The 20,347-nt window shown below is 38.7% G+C and overlaps 1 long non-coding RNA gene and 1 pseudogene across 2 annotated transcripts in view; one reads left to right on the top strand and one right to left on the bottom strand.

Moving 5' to 3' along the window:
- The window catches only part of LOC124883192, a 30,821-nt gene extending 26,799 nt beyond the window's left edge, over nucleotides 1-4,022 (bottom strand). The window contains exon 1 of one of the 2 annotated variants that reach the window (XR_007042104.1): nucleotides 3,955-4,022. This is a non-coding gene — a long non-coding RNA (uncharacterized LOC124883192). The remainder of the gene's footprint in view (nucleotides 1-3,954) is intronic. The other variant, XR_007042101.1, reaches the window with a different exon arrangement.
- Nucleotides 4,023-14,953: 10,931 nt separating this feature from the next.
- LOC124883188 lies at nucleotides 14,954-19,535 on the top strand (annotated as a pseudogene).
- The last annotated feature ends 812 nt before the right edge of the window (nucleotides 19,536-20,347 follow it).

The following is a 20,347-nucleotide window of genomic DNA, read 5'->3' as shown; positions in this document are numbered from 1 at the left end:
AATGTTTAAAACGGAAAAGGTATAAGTATTAAGGTATAACAGCAGCGACAGATTCATTTTAGAGGTGGGAGGGTCGTCGGTGTCTGGCGTCGCACACAGGTGCGTCGTTTCTGAATTTCCCCAGATTTGTTGAAAGAAGAAATTTAAAAGTATTAAAAGATGATGTCACAAAATGGCGTTGGACTTCACATTTTTATTGAAAAACAATCAGAATTTTTTCAATTGTGTTCCATATCTTCATCTCCCACTCCACCTAACCTGACAATGACTTAAAGGGAGAAGACAAGAAACACCTATTTGCGATCTACGCGCACAGCCAGAGACAGACTCCATTCTGGAGAAGTCCAGCTTTTCACTCCAGGGCTGTCGACCTGCCTCGTTTATTACCCGAAAAGTTACACTGAAGCCCCCCTCTTCTCTTTCATATCTTCTGTGCTGATTCTAAATATATATATATACAGGTCCTTCTCAAAATATTAGCATATTGTGATAAAGTTCATTATTTTCCATAATGTCATGATGAAAATTTAACATTCATATATTTTAGATTCATTGCACACTAACTGAAATATTTCAGGTCTTTTATTGTCTTAATACGGATGATTTTGGCATACAGCTCATGAAAACCCAAAATTCCTATCTCACAAAATTAGCATATTTCATCCGACCAATAAAAGAAAAGTGTTTTTAATACAAAAAACGTCAACCTTCAAATAATCATGTACAGTTATGCACTCAATACTTGGTCGGGAATCCTTTTGCAGAAATGACTGCTTCAATGCGGCGTGGCACGGAGGCAATCAGCCTGTGGCACTGCTGAGGTCTTATGGAGGCCCAGGATGCTTCGATAGCGGCCTTTAGCTCATCCAGAGTGTTGGGTCTTGAGTCTCTCAACGTTCTCTTCACAATATCCCACAGATTCTCTATGGGGTTCAGGTCAGGAGAGTTGGCAGGCCAATTGAGCACAGTGATACCATGGTCAGTAAACCATTTACCAGTGGTTTTGGCACTGTGAGCAGGTGCCAGGTCATGCTGAAGAATGAAATCTTCATCTCCATAAAGCTTTTCAGCAAATGGAAGCATGAAGTGCTCCAAAATCTCCTGATAGCTAGCTGCATTGACCCTGCCCTTGATAAAACACAGTGGACCAACACCAGCAGCTGACACGGCACCCCAGACCATCACTGACTGTGGGTACTTGACACTGGACTTCTGGCATTTTGGCATTTCCTTCTCCCCAGTCTTCCTCCAGACTCTGGCACCTTGATTTCTGAATGACATGCAGAATTTGCTTTCATCCGAAAAAAGTACTTTGGACCACTGAGCAACAGTCCAGTGCTGCTTCTCTGTAGCCCAGGTCTGGGGAATGCGGCACCTGTAGCCCATTTCCTGCACACGCCTGTGCACGGTGGCTCTGGATGTTTCTACTCCACACTCAGTCCACTGCTTCCGCAGGTCCCCCAAGGTCTGGAATCGGCCCTTCTCCACAGTCTTCCTCAGGGTCCGGTCATCTCTTCTCGTTTTGCAGCGTTTTCTGCCACACTTTTTCCTTCCCACAGACTTCCCACTGAGGTGCCTTGATACAGCACTCTGGGAACAGCCTATCCGTACAGAAATTTCTTTCTGTGTCTTACCCTCTTGCTTGAGGGTGTCAATAGTGGCCTTCTGGACAGCAGTCAGGTCAGCAGTCTTACCCATGATTGGGGTTTTGAGTGATGAACTAGGCTGGGAGTTTTAAAGGCCCCAGGAATCTTTTGCAGGTGTTTAGAGTTAACTCGTTGATTCAGATGATTAGGTTCATAGCTCGTTTAGAGACCCTTTTAATGATATGCTAATTTTGTGAGATAGGAATTTTGGGTTTTCATGAGCTGTATGCCAAAATCATCTGTATTAAGACAATAAAAGACCTGAAATATTTCAGTTAATGTGCAATGAATCTAAAATATATGAATGTTAAATTTTCATCATGACATTATGGAAAATAATGAACTTTATCACAATATGCTAATATTTTGAGAAGGACCAGTATATATATATATTTCAGGCATCAAACATAAGGATATAAAATTCACATTTTTTGTGAAGAATCAACAACAAATGGGACACAATCGTGAAGTGGAATGAAATTTATTGGATGTGTCAAACTTGTTTAACAAATAAAAACCTGAAAAGTGGGGCGTACAATATCATTCGTCCCCCTTGCGTTAATACTTTGTAGCGCCACCCTTTGCTGCAATTACAGTTGCAAGACTCTTGGGGTATGTCTCTATCAGTTTTGCACATCGAGAGACTGAAATTCTTGCCCATTCTTCCTTGCAAAACAGCTCTAGCTCAGCGAGGTTGGATGGAGAGCGTTCGTGAACAGCAGTCTTCAGCTTTTTCCACAGATTCTCGATTGGATTCAGGTCTGGACTTTGATTTGGCCATTCCAACACCTGGATACGTTTATTTGTGAAGCATTCCATTGTAGATTCGGCTTTATGTTTTAGATCATTGTCTTGTTGGAAGATAAATCTCCGTCCCAGTCTCAGGTCTCTTGCAGACTCCAACAGGTTTTCTTCCAGAATGGTCCTGTATTTGGCCCCATCCATCTTCCCATCAATTTTGACCATCTTCTCTGTCCCTGCTGACGAAAAACAGGCCCAAACCATGATGCTGCCACCACCATGTTTGACAGTGGGGATGGTGTGTTCAGGGTAATGAGCTGTGTTGCTTTTATGCCAAACATATCGTTTTGCATTGTGACCAAACAGTTCAATTTTGGTTTCATCTGACCAGAGCACCTTCTTCCACATGTTTGGTGTGTCTCCCAGGTGGCTTGTGGCAAACTTTAAACGAGAGTTTTTATGGATATCTCTGAGAAATGGCTTTCTTCTTGCCACTCTTCCATAAAGGCCAGATTTGTACAGTGTACGACTGATTGTTGTCCTATGGACAGACTCTCCCACCTCAGCTGTAGATCTCTGCTGTTCATCCAGAGTGATCATGGGCCTCTTGGCTGCATCTCTGATCAGTCTTCTCCTTGTTCGAGATGAAAGTTTAGAGGGACGGCTGGGTTTTGGTAGATTTGCAGTGGTCTGATACTCCTTCCATTTCAATATGATTGCTTGCACAGTGCTCCTTGGGATGTTTAAAGCTTGGGAAATCTTTTTGTATCCAAATCCGGCTTTAAACTTCTCTATAACAGTATCTCGGACCTGCCCGGTGCGTTCCTTGGTCTTCATGATGCTCTCTGCGCTTTGAACAGAACCCTGAGACTATCACAGAGCAGGTGCATTTATATGAAGACTTGATTACACACAGGTGGATTCTATTTATCATCATCAGTCATTTGGGACAACATTGGATCATTCAGAGATCCTCACTGAACTTCTGGAGTGAGTTTGCTGCACCGAAAGTAAAGGGGCCGAATAATATTGCACGCCCCACTTTTCAGTTTTTAATTTGTTAAAAAAGTTTGACACATCCAATAAATTTCATTCCACTTCACGATTGTGAAGTACTTTCGCAAGGCACTGTATATGTATATATATATAGATATATATAGATATATCTATATATCTATATATCTATATAGATATATATATGCTGCTCAAAAAACTAAAGGGGACACTCAAATAACACATCCTAGATCTGAATGAATGAAATATTCTCATTGAATACTTTGTTCTGTACAAAGTTGAATATGCTGACAACAAAATCACACAAAAATCATCAATGGAAATCCAATTTATTAACCAATGGAGGCCTGGATTTGGAGTCGCACACAAAATTAAAGTGGAAAAACACACTACAGGCTGATCCAACTTTGATGTAATGTCCTTGAAACAAGTCAAAATGAGGCTCAGTATTGTCTGTGCTCTCACAGAGAAGACTGAGAATTTTTCACAGGATAGAAAACAAAACTACATCATACAATTTGCATTCTAAACTACTAAGTTAAAGAAAACTCACCACATACTATCTTGTACAATTGAGTCTTCACGAAGGCAACCTTCCCACTTCTTCCTCTGAGACTCATTTTGGCCATAATTTTATTTGTCATAGTTCTGCCATGGTAAAGCAGATTTATCTTAAAATGTTATAATGCAGTTTAGTTCATTATGAAAATGTAGCAAAGAGCAAGTAAGGGTGTGTGTGTGGGAACATTTTGTCAAGTTAACTCCATTTCCATACATTTTTTTCAACTTATCAAAACTACTGGATCACATAGTTTTTGTTGTTCATATTACCAGGACCACAATACTGTAATGCAAAAAAGGGAACAAAGATACTTACGCAGCCATTGACTTCTTGACAAGATCTGCAGCATCAACGCCTCCCAACCTCTTTAGATGTTTACTCTGAAAAGCAATAACAAGAAATCAATTAAAAATATAACCAAAAGTTGATGAGTAGAGTCCAAACCTTTACCCCATGTAGAACAAGGTGTTTGTAGTGGCCACCAAGATTAAAGAGATCATGACAACAAATTGCATTTTTCTGGGGTTTTGGGTGTATAATATGATCTGTTGTGCACTGATGAGGTCGTGTGAATCTCAAGAGCGGGTATCAAAGGCTCTGCTCATGGGCGGTCAGCTTTGTTCCTTTGCTCAAAAACGGTTGAATCAGAGAACAGTTCAACTTTCTACTCAGGCTACCTTTCTACGTCATTCATACTCTCCAATCAGAGCATACCTTCAAGCGAACAGCCTTCCCCCCTCCCCTCAGCTGACACACAGGCTGAGTTGGAGTAGCATGTCGCGCTAGCAGGTCTGACTATACTGAGGATGGCTACTAAAAAGGGGAGCAGTGTTGTCCAAGGGTGCTCAAAAACAGATGGAAGTTTCCACTTACTCCGGAAGGATGAGAGAATCAGAGAAGAGTGGCTGAAGTTCATTTATGAGGAAGTACCACTCGATTATAACACCAGTTTGAGACTTTGTTCAGCACACTTTACTGAAGACTGTTCCTGAACATGGGTGAATTCAAGTCAATTATGACCCCAAGAACACCTGAGGGTTAAATCTTACCAGTTCTGCTCCCTCATTCTTGTCCTCCAGGCGAATCTCTAGAGCTTCAAACTCTTGTTCTGTGTTTGCCGGCTTCACTTTCTGTTGAAAAAAAAATTGGGAAATTGTGAACACATTTTCAGAAGTCCTGTCTCCCCACCAAAGTAGAGGAACTGGGCACCACATAGATCCCTGACTTCTATTTCAGGGGGAGTTCCTAACAGGGTTCTAGCATCTTTTGGCAGGCGGTGACCATGTTTGCATAGCACCAAGAGCAGCTCATCTACCGATGTGCGCGTTGCCTTATTTTTTACAGCCCATTTAGCCAAATCACTCCTCGGACAAAGTTCCAATTTCTACATCACTTTCACTATCACTGTTTGTCAGGAGGTGATCATCTCGATACTCATCTTCTCCTGTATCAGATTTCTCCTGTGTCTGTATGTCTATCGGGCTATCGGCAAAAGAAGGGCCTGGATTCTCATTTGAGGGACCTGGATTCTCTTCTGAGTCACTAGATTCCAACAATACACGTAATTGTGCATTTTGGCGTCTCCATTATTTGTGATACATCTGGGAGTGAAATTAAAAACAAACATAACATTTCTAAGTCTGAATGAACATCTTTAAATTTGAAAATAAGAAAGTGAAACAATCAAATACAGGTAGGCTGTGCTAATCATTTCTTTTAACATATTTCACATTAACCTGTATTTAAATGTTCCAAAATTGTAAACAATTTTTTGAACGTTACAGTAAGTTACTTTGAAATGAAAATGGATGGTTAGGTTGGGAGACAACTCCCCATTGAAGACAACTTGGGTCATGTTCTCTAGAAAAGAGAAGGCAGAGGAATGTGAAATCTCAACCTTATTTTCAAAGATTGTGGATGAAAAGTGTGTCAATATGCCACATTCACCAGCAGAGACATTGAACATTCTTGATAAGACACACACCTGTAAAGCAGGTGTGTAGTGTACTCGGTGACCTTGGGGCATCTGCAGCCACATTCTCCATCAGGAGATTAATGTTATCCCTCTTGCCAGTGCCTCATTTATGTAACATTAACATTTATTTTTGTGTGACCACAGCCAATGCTGCCAGACATAAGTGGTAATAACTAAGGCTGAACAATGTTTAAAAAAAAGAAAAAAAGCATTTGATTAAAAAAAGTCATTGATTGATAGGTAGTAGAAGGGATAATTTTTTGTTTGTTAAACATATTTGTGGGACATTTTAGGCTTGGTGGCCTAATTTTAAAGCAGACCACAAAATTATTAAACTCAAACGTTTTACAAAAAACGGGGGCCGGCGCTTAGACTCCGTGATATGACGCCGTTTATACCAACCCTTCGAAGCTGACAGACTCAGCGCATGCGTAATAGCCGACAAAACCGACACGGAGAGGGATTCCAGACGTCAGTCAAAGGGTCGATTAGCTCATAAAAAAAAAAAATGAGCGTATCAGCCTGATTTCAACGTAGCCGTGACAATTTTCAGCGTAGCGGCCCGCTGCGTTTAAATGCACTGGCAGAACTCTGACTTGTCTGACACCCAGGGGTGAAAGTGAGCCGGTACGGTCCAGTACTGCGTACCACTAAAAGATTCTGTGCCGGTACGCAGTACCGGGATGAGGGAAGAACGGCTGCCTGCTATAAAGCCGTCATCCAGAACCAGTTACGGCTGCAAAAATTCACAAGCACACAAAGAAGATCAGATCCGCTACCAATAGGCAGTCTAAACCACGACTTAATCTGTTTATAAATATAGTTATTTTCTCCTGATTCTTAATTGTTTCTGAACTGTTCTGCTATGCTGGAGCCTCAATGCTCCTGCTTTGTTTCTCTCCCCTCGGAGTTCGAAGCTTTTGTGAACGGCCAGCCTTTAAAACGAGCACCGCTACGTTCAATGTCTGTCTGCTCGCTGCTAAATACCCCAGTTAAAAGCAAAGATGGAGTAACTAGTTGTGGTTCATGTTATGTTGCTGAATTACAACAACACAGTACAGCTCGAAAACACCACTTATGACCAGAGATTTCATAAACACTACACGAGGGCGCATGCGCGCTTACTGGAATTTCCAGCATCTGTTCCCGAATCTGGACACAGATGCCTTCAGGGTTCACAAAAAAACTCCGACAGACTTTGGCGATAGGCTGATGACAACTGATTACAACCACACATTCACGGAATGGTCAAATTATCCTACATTTGGCCCTTTTTGTTTTAGGAATATTGATCGTACATCGTACAGAGGGCAAAATTATCGTACAAATACGTTAATTAACGTACACCGGGCAACACTGCGACGCAACGACTTTACACATGCGGAAGCGGTTATTGTCGCCACACTAGTGACGGACACACCATCCACCAATCGCGTTTGATCAAATATGGCAACCAGACGTTGGTTTCATAGATATGCGCGTGTCCCCAAAGTACACCAGAAGAAAAAAAAACCTAACCGGTAGATGAAGATAGGGCTTTATCATGACTCAATTCAAACATCAGATTCAGAGTTGAGCTTTTAACATTGCATCATTATTCATGTATCAACACGTTTCAACGGTTAGTTAATCAACAATGTCATTTTTCAACTGACATATTTCAACAACATTTTTAAAAGTCATGTTTGTAAAAGTACTGTTGATTAGACATGCAACTCAAAACTGTTGATATTTCAATGCTGTATCCATGGTGAGTGTAATGGAAATTCTTTTATTAAGTGTTCCAAAGTGTGTGACCTTTGGGTTACCTCACTTCTGTGTACATCTGTGTCAGGGAGTAAGCTATAAAAGCCATTATCAGAAGTTTAATGGTTAAGGGCATTTGTTAGGGTGATGCCTCGGGGAGAGTAGATGGTTGTTCCTAGGTAACCTTCTCACCTATGAACCCGAGAAGGGTCTGGGGTCATAAAACACAGACTCTTTGAAGTTGAGATAACACTGTCATGTTCTGGTATAAATACTGTGTGTAAATGTTGTTCGGGGCTCTGCTTAACTGACTTGCTCGGTGACAGAGTCATTCAAACGCTGAATGCCTTTCAATAAAACTTATAAAGGCAAAGTCCGGATTTTCTCTTGTAATGAGTCAACCCACTTTGATAAGAAAATTCCACAACAATTTTAGCGTCACGAACAGGATCTAACCTGCCAGAGGAAACCGCAGGATGGGACACGGACGCCTGGCCAGCCTGAGAGTTGTTCTCAGTCCACTTCCATTTTACGGAGGGGAGTTCTGGTGCCCGCCTGCGGCTTCTGGCCGATTGGATCCGAACTATTTGTCTTCAAATATATCTGGGTGAGAAGTTGCTCTGTATGATATAATGTATATTATTATTTTTATTACACATTAACCATCATCTCCTAACTAATTAATTAGGTTCCAGAGTTGCGAGAGGGAGGACATCAGCTGAGGGCCAGGTCACCCTGCAAAAGGAATTGCAGGGAGGTTCTCATTGGTAACAATGGGATAAAGCAAAACACAGGGTTTTGCGGGTGGTTTTTAACAATTTTCTACACCTCATAAAGGAGAAAATCCAGAGGGCAGACGTGCCGCTGAACGAGTAAAAAAAAATGGTTCCGGAACCTTGAGGCATCAGGGATGTCTCCTTCTTCATACTCTGATTTATAAAATAATGAAAGGAAAAAGTGGGGATGATTGTGTTAAATGTGCTTTAATTTGGAAGATAAGTTTGGTTTTTCACAGCGTGGAAGTTTGAGTGTAAATAAGTTAAATAGTTTAAATAGTTTCAAGTAAAACAGTTGATGGAAAAATAAAAAATAAACATAAGGAAAAGATTAAAAGCACAGAGTGCATCAATTAAGAGGTTAAAGAGTTAAAACTTTCCTGAAGGAAGTTTCGTTTGTCTTAAATATTGCGATCAGTCGGGAAAGAAGGTAAAAGTGAAAAGGGACATTAGAGATGCGAAAAGAAAGTTGATTTAGAAAGGAGTATAGTTCATGTTATGGAAGGAAGTGACAGGCAGGTGGACAACTGACTGACTGACTGATAATATTTCTTTGTGCAAAATCTGAACCTGTACTAAACTTTTTCTTCTGCCTCTCTCACACACAAATACACACATATATGGGATTTGAGTTCAACATCTGCGTTTTTGAGTCTGGATTTTAGAAACCTGCCCTTCTCCATGGCTACTCCACCAGAGACGCTTCTCCAGCACGGCCTGAAAGAGAAAGATCTGCCTTCCTGCATGTTGAAAATCGCAGTGTGACTTTCTACAAGAAAAAAAAAAACGAAACTCAGAAGAAATCTGGACCCACTGAGATGGACAACGATCCATGCTGTTTGCAAGAGCCAGAAGAGCGATACACTGGATTTATATTGAAAGCATCTTATGCGGGCAGAAGAGAAACCGGAGCAAAGTTTCTTCTTTCTCCCTCCTGGAGAAGTTAAAGTGGACAAAGAATGATTGAATGTCTCACCAACAGACCGGGGAAGGGCCTGGTTGTTTTTTGGACTGATAGAGGACTCTGTGCCATGACAGTCTGACTCTGGAGCGATTAAGAAACTGATGGGGGTAACGTACAAACACACACATTTGCATAAATCTTTTCCTATTTTCTGCAACGAAGAACGCTTATTAACCGCTGCTCATGTGACACGCTTGCTTGACGTGGACAGATATAGCGGGTTAAAATATTATTTTAGGGTTAGAAAAGTATCTTTAAAAGGGTGATAACTTAGCTCATTTGATACTTTCCGGTTAATTCTTTTAGAAAAACAAGTTCTCTTTTGTCGTGGAATATTCAGGGTCAATTATTCTAGTTATTAAAAGTTATTAAAAGCAGAGGAAGTTACAACATCTCCAAAACTCAGCAGTAACCATGTGTTTCTATGTTATTCTCAGGACAGATCTCATGAAGGAGCATTTTTAAAACCCAGCGCATGCATAAAACCTGATGGGCTTCTCCTTCAGGTATTATTTTCTGTTGTCAGAGTTTGTATTCCATAAATCTAATGGGTAGAGACCTCATTAAAACAGGCTTAGTTTTACTGCAGATGGTCTTCATACAGTCTCTGACACAGTACTTACAGTTTGGTGCAGTTTATGTCCGCAAGTGCTAACTGACGCTTATGGAGAGTACAAATTCATTGTTTTTCACAGCAGCTGCTGGGAAGAGGTTATATTAGGTTTTTTCTTCCCTCTTCTGATTCATGCAGCGTGTTGATTTACACTGTACCTTATATCAGGTCCTGACAAAAACTATGAAAGGTTTGGTTCTGCAGTTTCCTTTTTTCTCCCTTTGGAGAAGGAAAGGACACCTAATCAGTTCTGTGCTTCACAGAAATATTAAAACACTTGTTGTTTTCTAAGATATCACCAGCTAAAAACTTTAAAACCTTTGAGAGTAATTGGTTTTGTTAAACACATTTCCCTTGGTAAAACAAACCTTTAAAATGAGAATGAAAAATGGGGTTATTTATAAAGAATCTGATTGGACAGTGGTACCACACAAAAATTAAACTAATCTCATGTTTCCTAAAAGACTCTGCATGAAAAGGCCTTCAGAACCGTGGAGTTATTTTCCACCACAGTACCAAGTTTTTAAGGATGCTTTTTCTTTATTTTAAAACAGATCTGGTTTTTGTTTTGTTTTTGGCTTTTTAGCATAATGTTTGTCTGGAGCTTCTTATGAACTGGGATAGAAGCAAATATGATCTGAGGTAAATTAGGAGCTGTGAACTAATAATTTTAAATCTGATTATTGTCCAAGCAGAAATAATATATTTAGCCAATCCTTCAATCTCTGCAGAAAGTTAACATCATTGTTCAATGCAGTAGTACTCAACTTGTGGTTCCTGGACTCCTGAAGCCCGTGAGCCATAGATTTTGGGTCCATAAAATTATAATATTTAATTAAAGGTAGGCTGATTACTTATTAAAATAGATCTAAGCCAATGATGAGTTCCAGTCATTTGGTGGCTTTGAAATGCAATAATACTCAAAATTTCTACTCTGGGGAACACAGATTGGGGTTGAAGAGTTTAGTTTTGGAACCAAGGTTAGGATTTATATAACAGAATCAAGACAAGTAAAATCCTTCATTTTAGGAAAAGAAAAGAAATAAAGGCTCTCTTAACAGTAAGAGGATGGTCGGCTCAAACTCCAGTTTCTTTGTTTGATTTCTTAGGGTTTAAAGATTAAAGGAATACATATGAGTACAAAGGTACACAAGGTGATTTCAGATTACTAAGAGATAAAATATTGGAACATTTATCAGCATTTGGATTATTAAAGAGGGGTTCTAGCAATAAGTTTTTCCCAATTCTCAAAATTTAAATATCCCAAATTAAAGAAAATGATGTTTGTTCTTTTTTAAACACTATGTGGGAAAAAGTCCAGTTTGGAGACAAGCTTCTTATCTTAATTTCTGATTAAGTCAAACACTGCAGTTTTTGTTTAGTTTGGGTATAACATGAAAATGTCAATGCTGACTTTTCTAATTTCCCCTCGGGGATCAATAAAGTATCTTTGAATTTGAATTGAATTGAATTAAAATACTTCTTTGCATTTAACTTGAAATTCTGCAATACAGCTGCGATCAAATTGAGTCAAATAAAAAGAGAATTATAACAATAACTCTCAGGATTGTAGTTATTATTACAGAGTTACAGTACAAAGAATTAGCAAAAGGTTTCAGCATCAGTGAATTTGGATTCATTTAAGAGAAAACTGTTGCTGTGCTTCTAAATACTTTGAGATTTTTTGGACTATGTGCACTCATTTTTAAAAAAAGGATCCTGAAGATTGTCATAACAAAATTGATCAATTATAGCATTAAAAGATATGGCTGAGAAAACATATTCTGAAAAGAGATTGTTAAAAATTTCTTTGAATTCTTGAAGCTTCAAATTTGGCCATTTGTCTGTCTTTGATATTTTGTCTTTGTTTTGTTGGACTGAATGTTTGATTATATGTTGCATGGAACAATAATCCATGTTTAGAATAATGTTTCTAAATCCCAGATTGATTAAACTTTGAGTTTTCAGGAGAGTTAAGAAGCAGTTTGTTTCTGAGGTAGGTGCATGTTAACAGTTTTGCAGTTTAAGTTACACTAATATGGGATGGGATGAAGAAACTGTGGGTCCGCCCATAGGCTGCCAATCAGAGGTTAATTCTGCCTGACTCCGCCCACCTACCAGGTTGGTTCATGCCTTTGTTGTCATGGAAACGCTCAGCACCTCCCTTCCTGAGTTTTAACATTTTTTAAGAGACAATAGAATCAAAATGCTTGTATTGATTGTTGCCTTAATAACATGTTTTTTTTTGGATGTAGCATGACTTTTAGATTTATGTGTTTTATTATTAAAAGGTTAATGAAATAGTTTAAACTACTTTGAAGAATTAGTTTTACATACAGAATCATTGGTGATTTATTAGATTGAAAGTTTCCCTGGTACCATTAAACTAGCTGACAGTTCAAGATATGCCAAAAGTAAGGAATATATTTTTGATAAAGAATCTGAGTCATGACTTTATACATGGTGGGAATTATTTATTAGATTGAATTTGTAGGGTTTATGCATCTGAATTACATTAGATGTCCATTAATCTAATACTCCTCTTTATACAAGACAAATCAGGATGATATGTGACTAATTTCTAAGTGAGACATTGATGAACTGAATAACTAAAGTTTGTGTTTTTTTGTTAATGGAACTGAATTGCAGTTAAAAACATCTGGATTTTCTTTTTGTTGCTTTCATTAAATTCATAGTGACACATACTTATGTCAGAATTCATTTCTTTGGTTCTATGTAATGTGATTTTGGTTACTAGAACATTTTTGTACAAACATTTTGCTGAATTGTCGCATGGGTTGGACCCTGCGCCAGGAGAGGGGAATGTCAGAATAAAGTAACATGGGGTTCCAAAAGTTGTAGCACTCATGGGAAAAAGGGTAGCTCAGACCTCCAGTGAGGACTTAGTGACAATGCGAGAGAAACGTTGTACTTTGTTTATATAAATGGTGCATAGCTCCCTAAGACCACATTCTGAAAACCTGTCTGAAATTATGGTGTTGATTCTTTGTGAAATTTTATATCTCCACAGATTGGAGACCATTTTTGAAATTCTTTTTGGGTTTTCTGAAACTATGAAATATTGACCTGTAATCAGACCTTCCCCAAACATCATGTCACATTTTTGATATTCAGAATATTTAGCTGATGGTTACTGCTAGTATATCAGGTGAAGTCTGGAGATCAATTCTTTTGATTTTGTTGGATGTTTTGATGAAGTTCATGTAGTTAAGCACTTAGGTTTGAGAATGGGACTTTGAATTGTAAATTAGCCAAGCGTTGTGAAGGCCCTGTTCTCACTTATATAAGATTGAGACAAAGGACACAGGCAAATCGCAGTCCTTTTGAAGTGCTGTGTGGCAGGTCTCCTAATTTGGACATGGGGATATTGCCAAGATTATTTTCTTCCACATCTTTGTGTGAAGATAGGATGTTGTTTTACTGTCAAAACCTGTCCACTGTGTTTTCTCAAGTTTCACAGATGGTGAAGGCTGCATTACCAGAAACAGCCACTTCCACCCTGCAGTCCTTTATTCCTGGCGACTGGATTCTGGTCAGAGAATTTAGGAGAAAACACAGGAAGTCCAGGGCTGGAATGGCCCATATCAGATCCTACTAGACACCCAGGAAAGCTGCAGGAAAGCTCTAGCTCCTCCAGCTTCATCTGGCTTCCAGGACAAGTCATCTTCCAACTGGATCATCCACGGCTGAAAGGTTTGAGGACAGCGGACCACCACAAGACAAAGAACTGTAAGCTGATCACTGGCGAGTGATTGAAGAGGTGGTTGAAGAACACTGTTCTTACAAGGGCACAATAATCCCTTGGGCAGTGCAACGTTATTTCAGAATCTACTTAAGGCCATCGCATTGCCTGAAAGTTAGAAATCATAAAGTCATTTGCCTCACTGCACACACACACCACAGTGAGAGGGAAGACCTCTACACATTGCACATGACCTTTCTCTGGATGATGGACTGGTGACGTCTGCAAAAGAAAGACAGTCAAATATGCGCCATGATGCTTATTCTCCTTAATTTCTTAACATTTGGTGGCTACTAGGGGCTCTTTTGCCTGGACAGCAAGGGTCAGCCAAATTCTTTCCTCCCACTTTGACAGCGAGACTGACTCTGAGGAGGAAATCTCGGATGCTTTTATCTAACTTTTATGTTTATTGCTTGATATTTATCATTATGGTACAAATTTGAAATGTGTTCATTTCCACCGTTGTTTAGTTGGACTATGGAAGCCTAACTTCCAGCAGGATTTTTTGTTTTTTTGTAAACTGTTTGCTTTCAGTACCAGAAGAAAGGACATTCCACTTCAAGGTCACGATGCAGATCTTTGGTCCCTGATCCCTTTGTGTTAACTTTTAATCTTACTGCTTTATCTGAGGAATGTTTCACTGTTCTAACTACGGAGCAGCAGGCTATAAGAACTATGAGTTTGCAAAATAGAATGGCTTTGGATTATCTGTTAGCTAAGAGGGGTGATGGTTTTGAAGAATTTTCCTTTAGTTGTGATTATCTTGTAATCAGAAGAAGGGAGTGTAATGGAAATTATTTTATTAAGTGTTCCAAAGTGTGTGACCTTTGGGTTACCTCACTTCTGTGAACATCTGTGTTAGGGAGTAAGCTGTAAAAGCCATTATCAGACGTTTAATGGTTAAAACCCACAGTTAGGATGATGTGTTGGGAAGGACAGATGGGTTCCCAGATAACTTTGTCACCTCTGAACTCGAGAAGGGTCTGGGGTCGTAAAACACAGACTCTTTGAAGTTGAGATAACACTGTCATGTTCTGGTATAAATACTGTGTGTAAATGTTGTTCGGGGCTCTGGTTAACTGACTTGCTCGGTGACAGAGTCATTCAAACACTGAGTGCCTTTGAACAAAACTTATAAAGACAAAGTCTGGATTTTCTCTTGTAATGAGTCAACTTCTACCCACTTTGATAAGAAAATTCCACAACATGAGTTAACAACACCATTCAAGTGTTTGTGGTTGAATTAATGGTTTTTCTTAAACTGACGTTATTTCAACAACATTTAAACGTTTAATGTCAGTCAAAAACAAGCTGGGTAGTTGCTCAGATTGACACATTACTGCTTAAGACTTTAGCTCAAGACACTGTGCAGCAAACTCCTTAAACACCATGGAACTGACAGCAAAAAAACACTCAATTCCTTTGAGTGATGGAAACAGCATACCTTTGATTGGACTGGGAACCTATGGGGATCCTCACCAGGTAAGACTGTTATGTAATTGGACAGTTAATTGATCTATATATATTATAACACTATTTAAAATCTGTAGCTGATATTTTATTGGATATAGTGTACTCATAAAAAATATTTATTGACAGACTCCCAAAGGAACTTCTTACGAAGCTGTCAAACTGGCCATTGAGGTAGGATACAGACACATTGATGGAGCCTTGATCTATTGCAATGAACACGAGGTTGGACAAGCAATCCGAGAAAAAATTGCAGATGGGACAGTAACAAGAGAGGATATCTTCTACTGTGGAAAGGTTTGCTTGTTAGGAAATTGACAGTTGAACCTTTTCCCCTCAGAACAAAGTTCCTGGCCACAGAGATTACCTACTGCCACAGTTTTGCAACAGTTAATACCTTTTTTTCTGGTTTGCACTGATTCCACAGTTGTGGAACACATTCCACCCCCCTGAGTTAGTTCGACCTGCTTTGGAGAAAACCCTGCAGATGTTACAGCTGGATTATGTGGACCTCTATATTATAGAACTGCCCACCGCTTTCAAGGTAGGAGTGCGTCTTATGACATGTGTAGGGTCTGTTGGCTCTATAAAAAATCATTTTGACAAGATTTTAATGGTTGGTGAAGTTTCTGTTAACTTTTGAAGCCAGGAGATACGTTTTACCCACAAGATGAGAACGGGAAGTACATTTACCACGAGACAGACCTCTGTGCTACATGGGAGGTGAGAGCTGCTTGACATCTAAAACAATTCATTCACACTTATGGTCCAAGTTCAAGACTGTAAAGAAAGGTTAATAGATAAATAGGTTGCAAGATAAAGGTATCAGGTAGAGGTTAGGATTCAAGGTAGAGTTTGCAATCGAGTTTTATGATCTTTGTGTCTAGGAAATTGTTTCATGTTCTTTATACATCTTGGACAGGCTTTGGAAGCTTGCAAGGATGCTGGGCTGGTGAAGTCTCTCGGAGTATCCAACTTCAACAAGCGCCAGCTGGAGCTGATCCTTAACAAACCTGGGCTGAAGCATAAACCAGTGTCAAACCAGGTACTTCATTGTAGCACTTGCACTGTTCCAATACAACAAACTGTGAGAGTTTTTAAAGAATGGACAGAATGAAATGACAAAAATAAAACACATATACCAGTCCGTTGCCAGATCGGGAACAAATTGCAAAAACATTTCACCTGGTGAAAGACTAATGAACAATTTATAAACCTGTAATAAATGGAAACATTAACATTAGTTAAGCTTTAAAAACCTAGCTAGCCCTGTAGCCTGCCAATCACAACAATCACAACTGTTGATGGCTCACTTCACAAATTTTACAACTTGTACTTGATAACTGGATTAGGTTAGTTTTAGTGACTCGGCATGAGTCTCAAGGATGTTTTATTTTATTTTATATTCCTTAAAGTAGCCGCCCTTTGGTGTGATGACTGAAATATTAACCTTTAGCCGTCTCTCAATGAACCTCTGGGAAGTTCTTTCAAGACTCTTTGGAAAACCATTTCAGGTGACCACCTCATGAAGCTCATGGAGAAAATGTTAAGAGAGCAAAGCAGTCATCCAAGCAAATGGTATTGAGACTTAGTTCACATTTTTGTTTACTGTATAATCCCATGTGTGTTCATTTACAGTTTTGATGTCTTTGGTAAGAAGCTACAATGTAAATAGTGATGAAAATAAAGAGACCCATTATGTGAGAAAGTGTATCCAAAACTTTTGACCGGTAGTGTAAGCTGATCTTTTCTTTGGGATTCGTGAGTCATGTGCTTCACATCAGATATGAGCCATCATCATCTTATTCCTGAGACGTCTGCTGACCTCTCCTCTGACCTGCGCCCTCGCTTCAGTTATCAGCCTTGTACTGTAAACCATGGCTACCACTTGTCCAATTCCTCAACATCTGCTCAAATTCCTGTCTCACTCAACATTTCTTATCCTCTTAAACAGTAGCTTTAATTCTTACATCGGTGCTGCTCCAACTTTTATTTACAGCATTTACTTCAGTTACCGTTTAAAATCATTACCTCAATTTCATCCTTTCTTGTTCATACATAATAAGTGATTATCAGCACTATTCTTACACATATAGTTGTTTAACAAAATCCAGCTGCATTTTTATCATTAAAATTTTTTATTATAGATATGTATATTATTGCATTTCTATTGATCAGTCATAAATGTAAAAATCATAATTCCATCCACAATCATTGATATACGTTTAACATGATTAAAAAAAAAAATCATCCTTCATTCTTTTTTTCATGACATCTTACGTTTACGTTTGTGTCCCACTCGTTGTTGATTCTTCACAAAAATTTTTAATTTTATATCTTTATGTTTGAAGCCTGAAATGTGGCAAAATGTTGAAAAGTTCAAGTGGGCCGAGTACTTTCGCAAGGCACTGTATATGTATTATTGCATTTCTATTTATCAATCATAAATGTAAAAATCATAATTCCATCCACAATCATGGATATATGTTTAACATGATAAAAAAAAAAATCATCCTTCATTCTTTTTTTCATGACATCTTATCCATGTGGTATGATCATTAGTCATTTTAACTCTGCAGAGGAACAATTAAAATTAATAGCATGACTCCCAATGGACTTCCCAGAATTCACAGCTTCAGAATATTTATTGATTTATATATCATTGATTTGATTGTAAGGGTTTAATTAATTTCTGCATGGATACATTGAAGGATCTCACTACATTTTGACACAGTGAATGTCTCTTATGGCTGCCTTGAGTGTCTATTAATACCAGGGTTGGTAAGTAGTGGAGCCCACTAAGTCTAGACCTAAAGAAAATGTATTTTTACTCTTTTGAACACAGGTTGAATGCCACCCGTATTTCACGCAGCCAAAGTTGCTTGAATACTGCCGGGAGAAGAACATTGTCATCGTTGGTTATAGCCCTCTAGGGACATCTAGGGATGCAACGTGGTAAGGACATTTCTTTATCTGTAATAGTAAATGAGGCAAAGAAAAAAAAAAAAAACTCATCCAAAAAATATATTACCATTATAATGTATTAATACACATCAAAATGTACACGTCCATTTATCTGTAAACTCACTCAGTCTTGCACTTAAAAAAAATATCCAAAGATTTTAATAATTTTTTTTTACATTAAACAAATTTTCATCCCCAAACAATGTAGGGATTGAGGGTATTAGACCTGGCTGAGTTTTTCACCAGTATAATTGTACCTGTTAGCTCAGTAATGATTGGGTAATTAAAACAGAGCAACCCAAGAAGCAAAACGAACAGAAATCAAAACATTTCAATTCTACAGTGCCTTGCAGAAATATTTATATCCCCTTTTACTGTTTTTACCACAACAAACATGAGTATGATTAATTGAGATTGTATGTGCTAGACCAAGACGAGACGGCACCCAAGACACAAAAACTTTTGGAACCACTTTTTGATTGAGTTAAAACTCCAAAGCTTCTGCACATGGCTTTAAAATTCATTTGTGGAGTGCATGACTAATAATTTTCATGTTAATAAAGGTTATCAAGGGGTGCCAGAGTAACGGAGGTTGAATATAAATGCATGCCACACTTTTCAGCTCACATTACTTTGTGTTGCTCTATCCCAGCTGGGATTTTTATTCCCCAAACACCCACAGGATGCTGGGATGAACAACAGCTGGAAACAAGATTCATTTAAAACAGACTGAAACATTTTGCTGACATTACCTTCTTTTTTTAAACAGGGTAACCTAAAATGTGCCCCATTGTTAGAAGATGAGCTTCTGGCCTCAGTTGCCAAAAAGTACAAAAAAGACCACAGCCCAGGTGTGCCTGAGGTTCAACGTGCAGAGAGGAGTGGTGGTCATCCCGAAGAGCTTCAATGCTGACCGCATTAAGGAGAACTTTGATGTATGTTTGCATTATGTCCATTTATTAAAGAATCTGAACAAGTTGAAAGTAAGATACAAGAAATAAGTTCTTGCTGATTTGTCAAAACTACAGATTTTCGACTTCTCTCTGTCGGAGGACGAGATGAAGGCAATCGAGGGGCTGAACAAGAATATTCGCTTTGTGGAGCTCCTCATGTTAGTATATCACAGAACTTCTACTTTGCCTCTCTTTCAAACACAATATTCATATTTCTATTTACTGACTCAACAGGTGGGCTGATCATCCAGAGTATCCATTTCATGACGACTACTGACATCCCAAATATCAAGACATTTCTTCATAGCTGGCTCATTGTCTTGTTGACTAAACTGAACTTGGAAAGACTTTTTTTGTTGCACGTTTCATTATTTCCACCTCAGGAGTGTTCATGAAGTATCCATAGACAAATGTAAACAGTATCAGTTTTTGTGTCTTTTGTTTCAGACACAAACATAAACTGTATATTTGTAACAGTTCGTCAAGGTATTCTGATAAGTTCAGCACACTGACAGAAGTGCATTCCAGACCCTTGTACTAAAACCATAGTGTATCTGTTTATCTTTCATTGTGGTTACATTTTTCCATCTATTGCGATAAATTATCTTACAAAATGCCCAAATTGCACAAATCCACAGTTTCTTTTAAGATGTACAGTATAATTTAAAAACTTTGTTTCAGACTCAAAGTTTTTTACTTCTGATTCCAGTTTGGGCCAGCTCATTCTGATGTAATATGACAGATTAAAGAACAAAATAGATAAATAGACAACCTCCTGCTAAGGTCATTATTTGGGTAAGAAAGCCACAATTTCTAAGAGAGCACAATAAATAGAATGTGGGAAATATCTGTAAATTATTGGTTGTAAAAGCGAGTACCAAACATCGCTCTGGTGGGAGGGAATTGATGCATAATCGATATGAAATATCCAACGATAGATGACAACATATTTTGCCTGAAAAAGTCAGGTACAAAACGAACAAGACTGGAAAAAAGGGGGAGGGGGAAATAACAAATTTTCACCTTTTATATAAATTCCATTTTTTGTTAAAATGTTTAAAACGGAAAAGGTATAAGTATTCAGGTATAACAGCGGCGACAGATTCATTTTAGAGGTGGGAGGGTCGTCGGGGTCTGGCGTCGCACACAGGTGCGTCGTT

Source organism: Girardinichthys multiradiatus, chromosome 17 (assembly GCF_021462225.1).
Source record: "Girardinichthys multiradiatus isolate DD_20200921_A chromosome 17, DD_fGirMul_XY1, whole genome shotgun sequence".
In the NCBI taxonomy this organism is placed as follows: domain Eukaryota; kingdom Metazoa; phylum Chordata; class Actinopteri; order Cyprinodontiformes; family Goodeidae; genus Girardinichthys; species Girardinichthys multiradiatus.
This window is presented reverse-complemented; position numbering and strand designations above follow the sequence as displayed.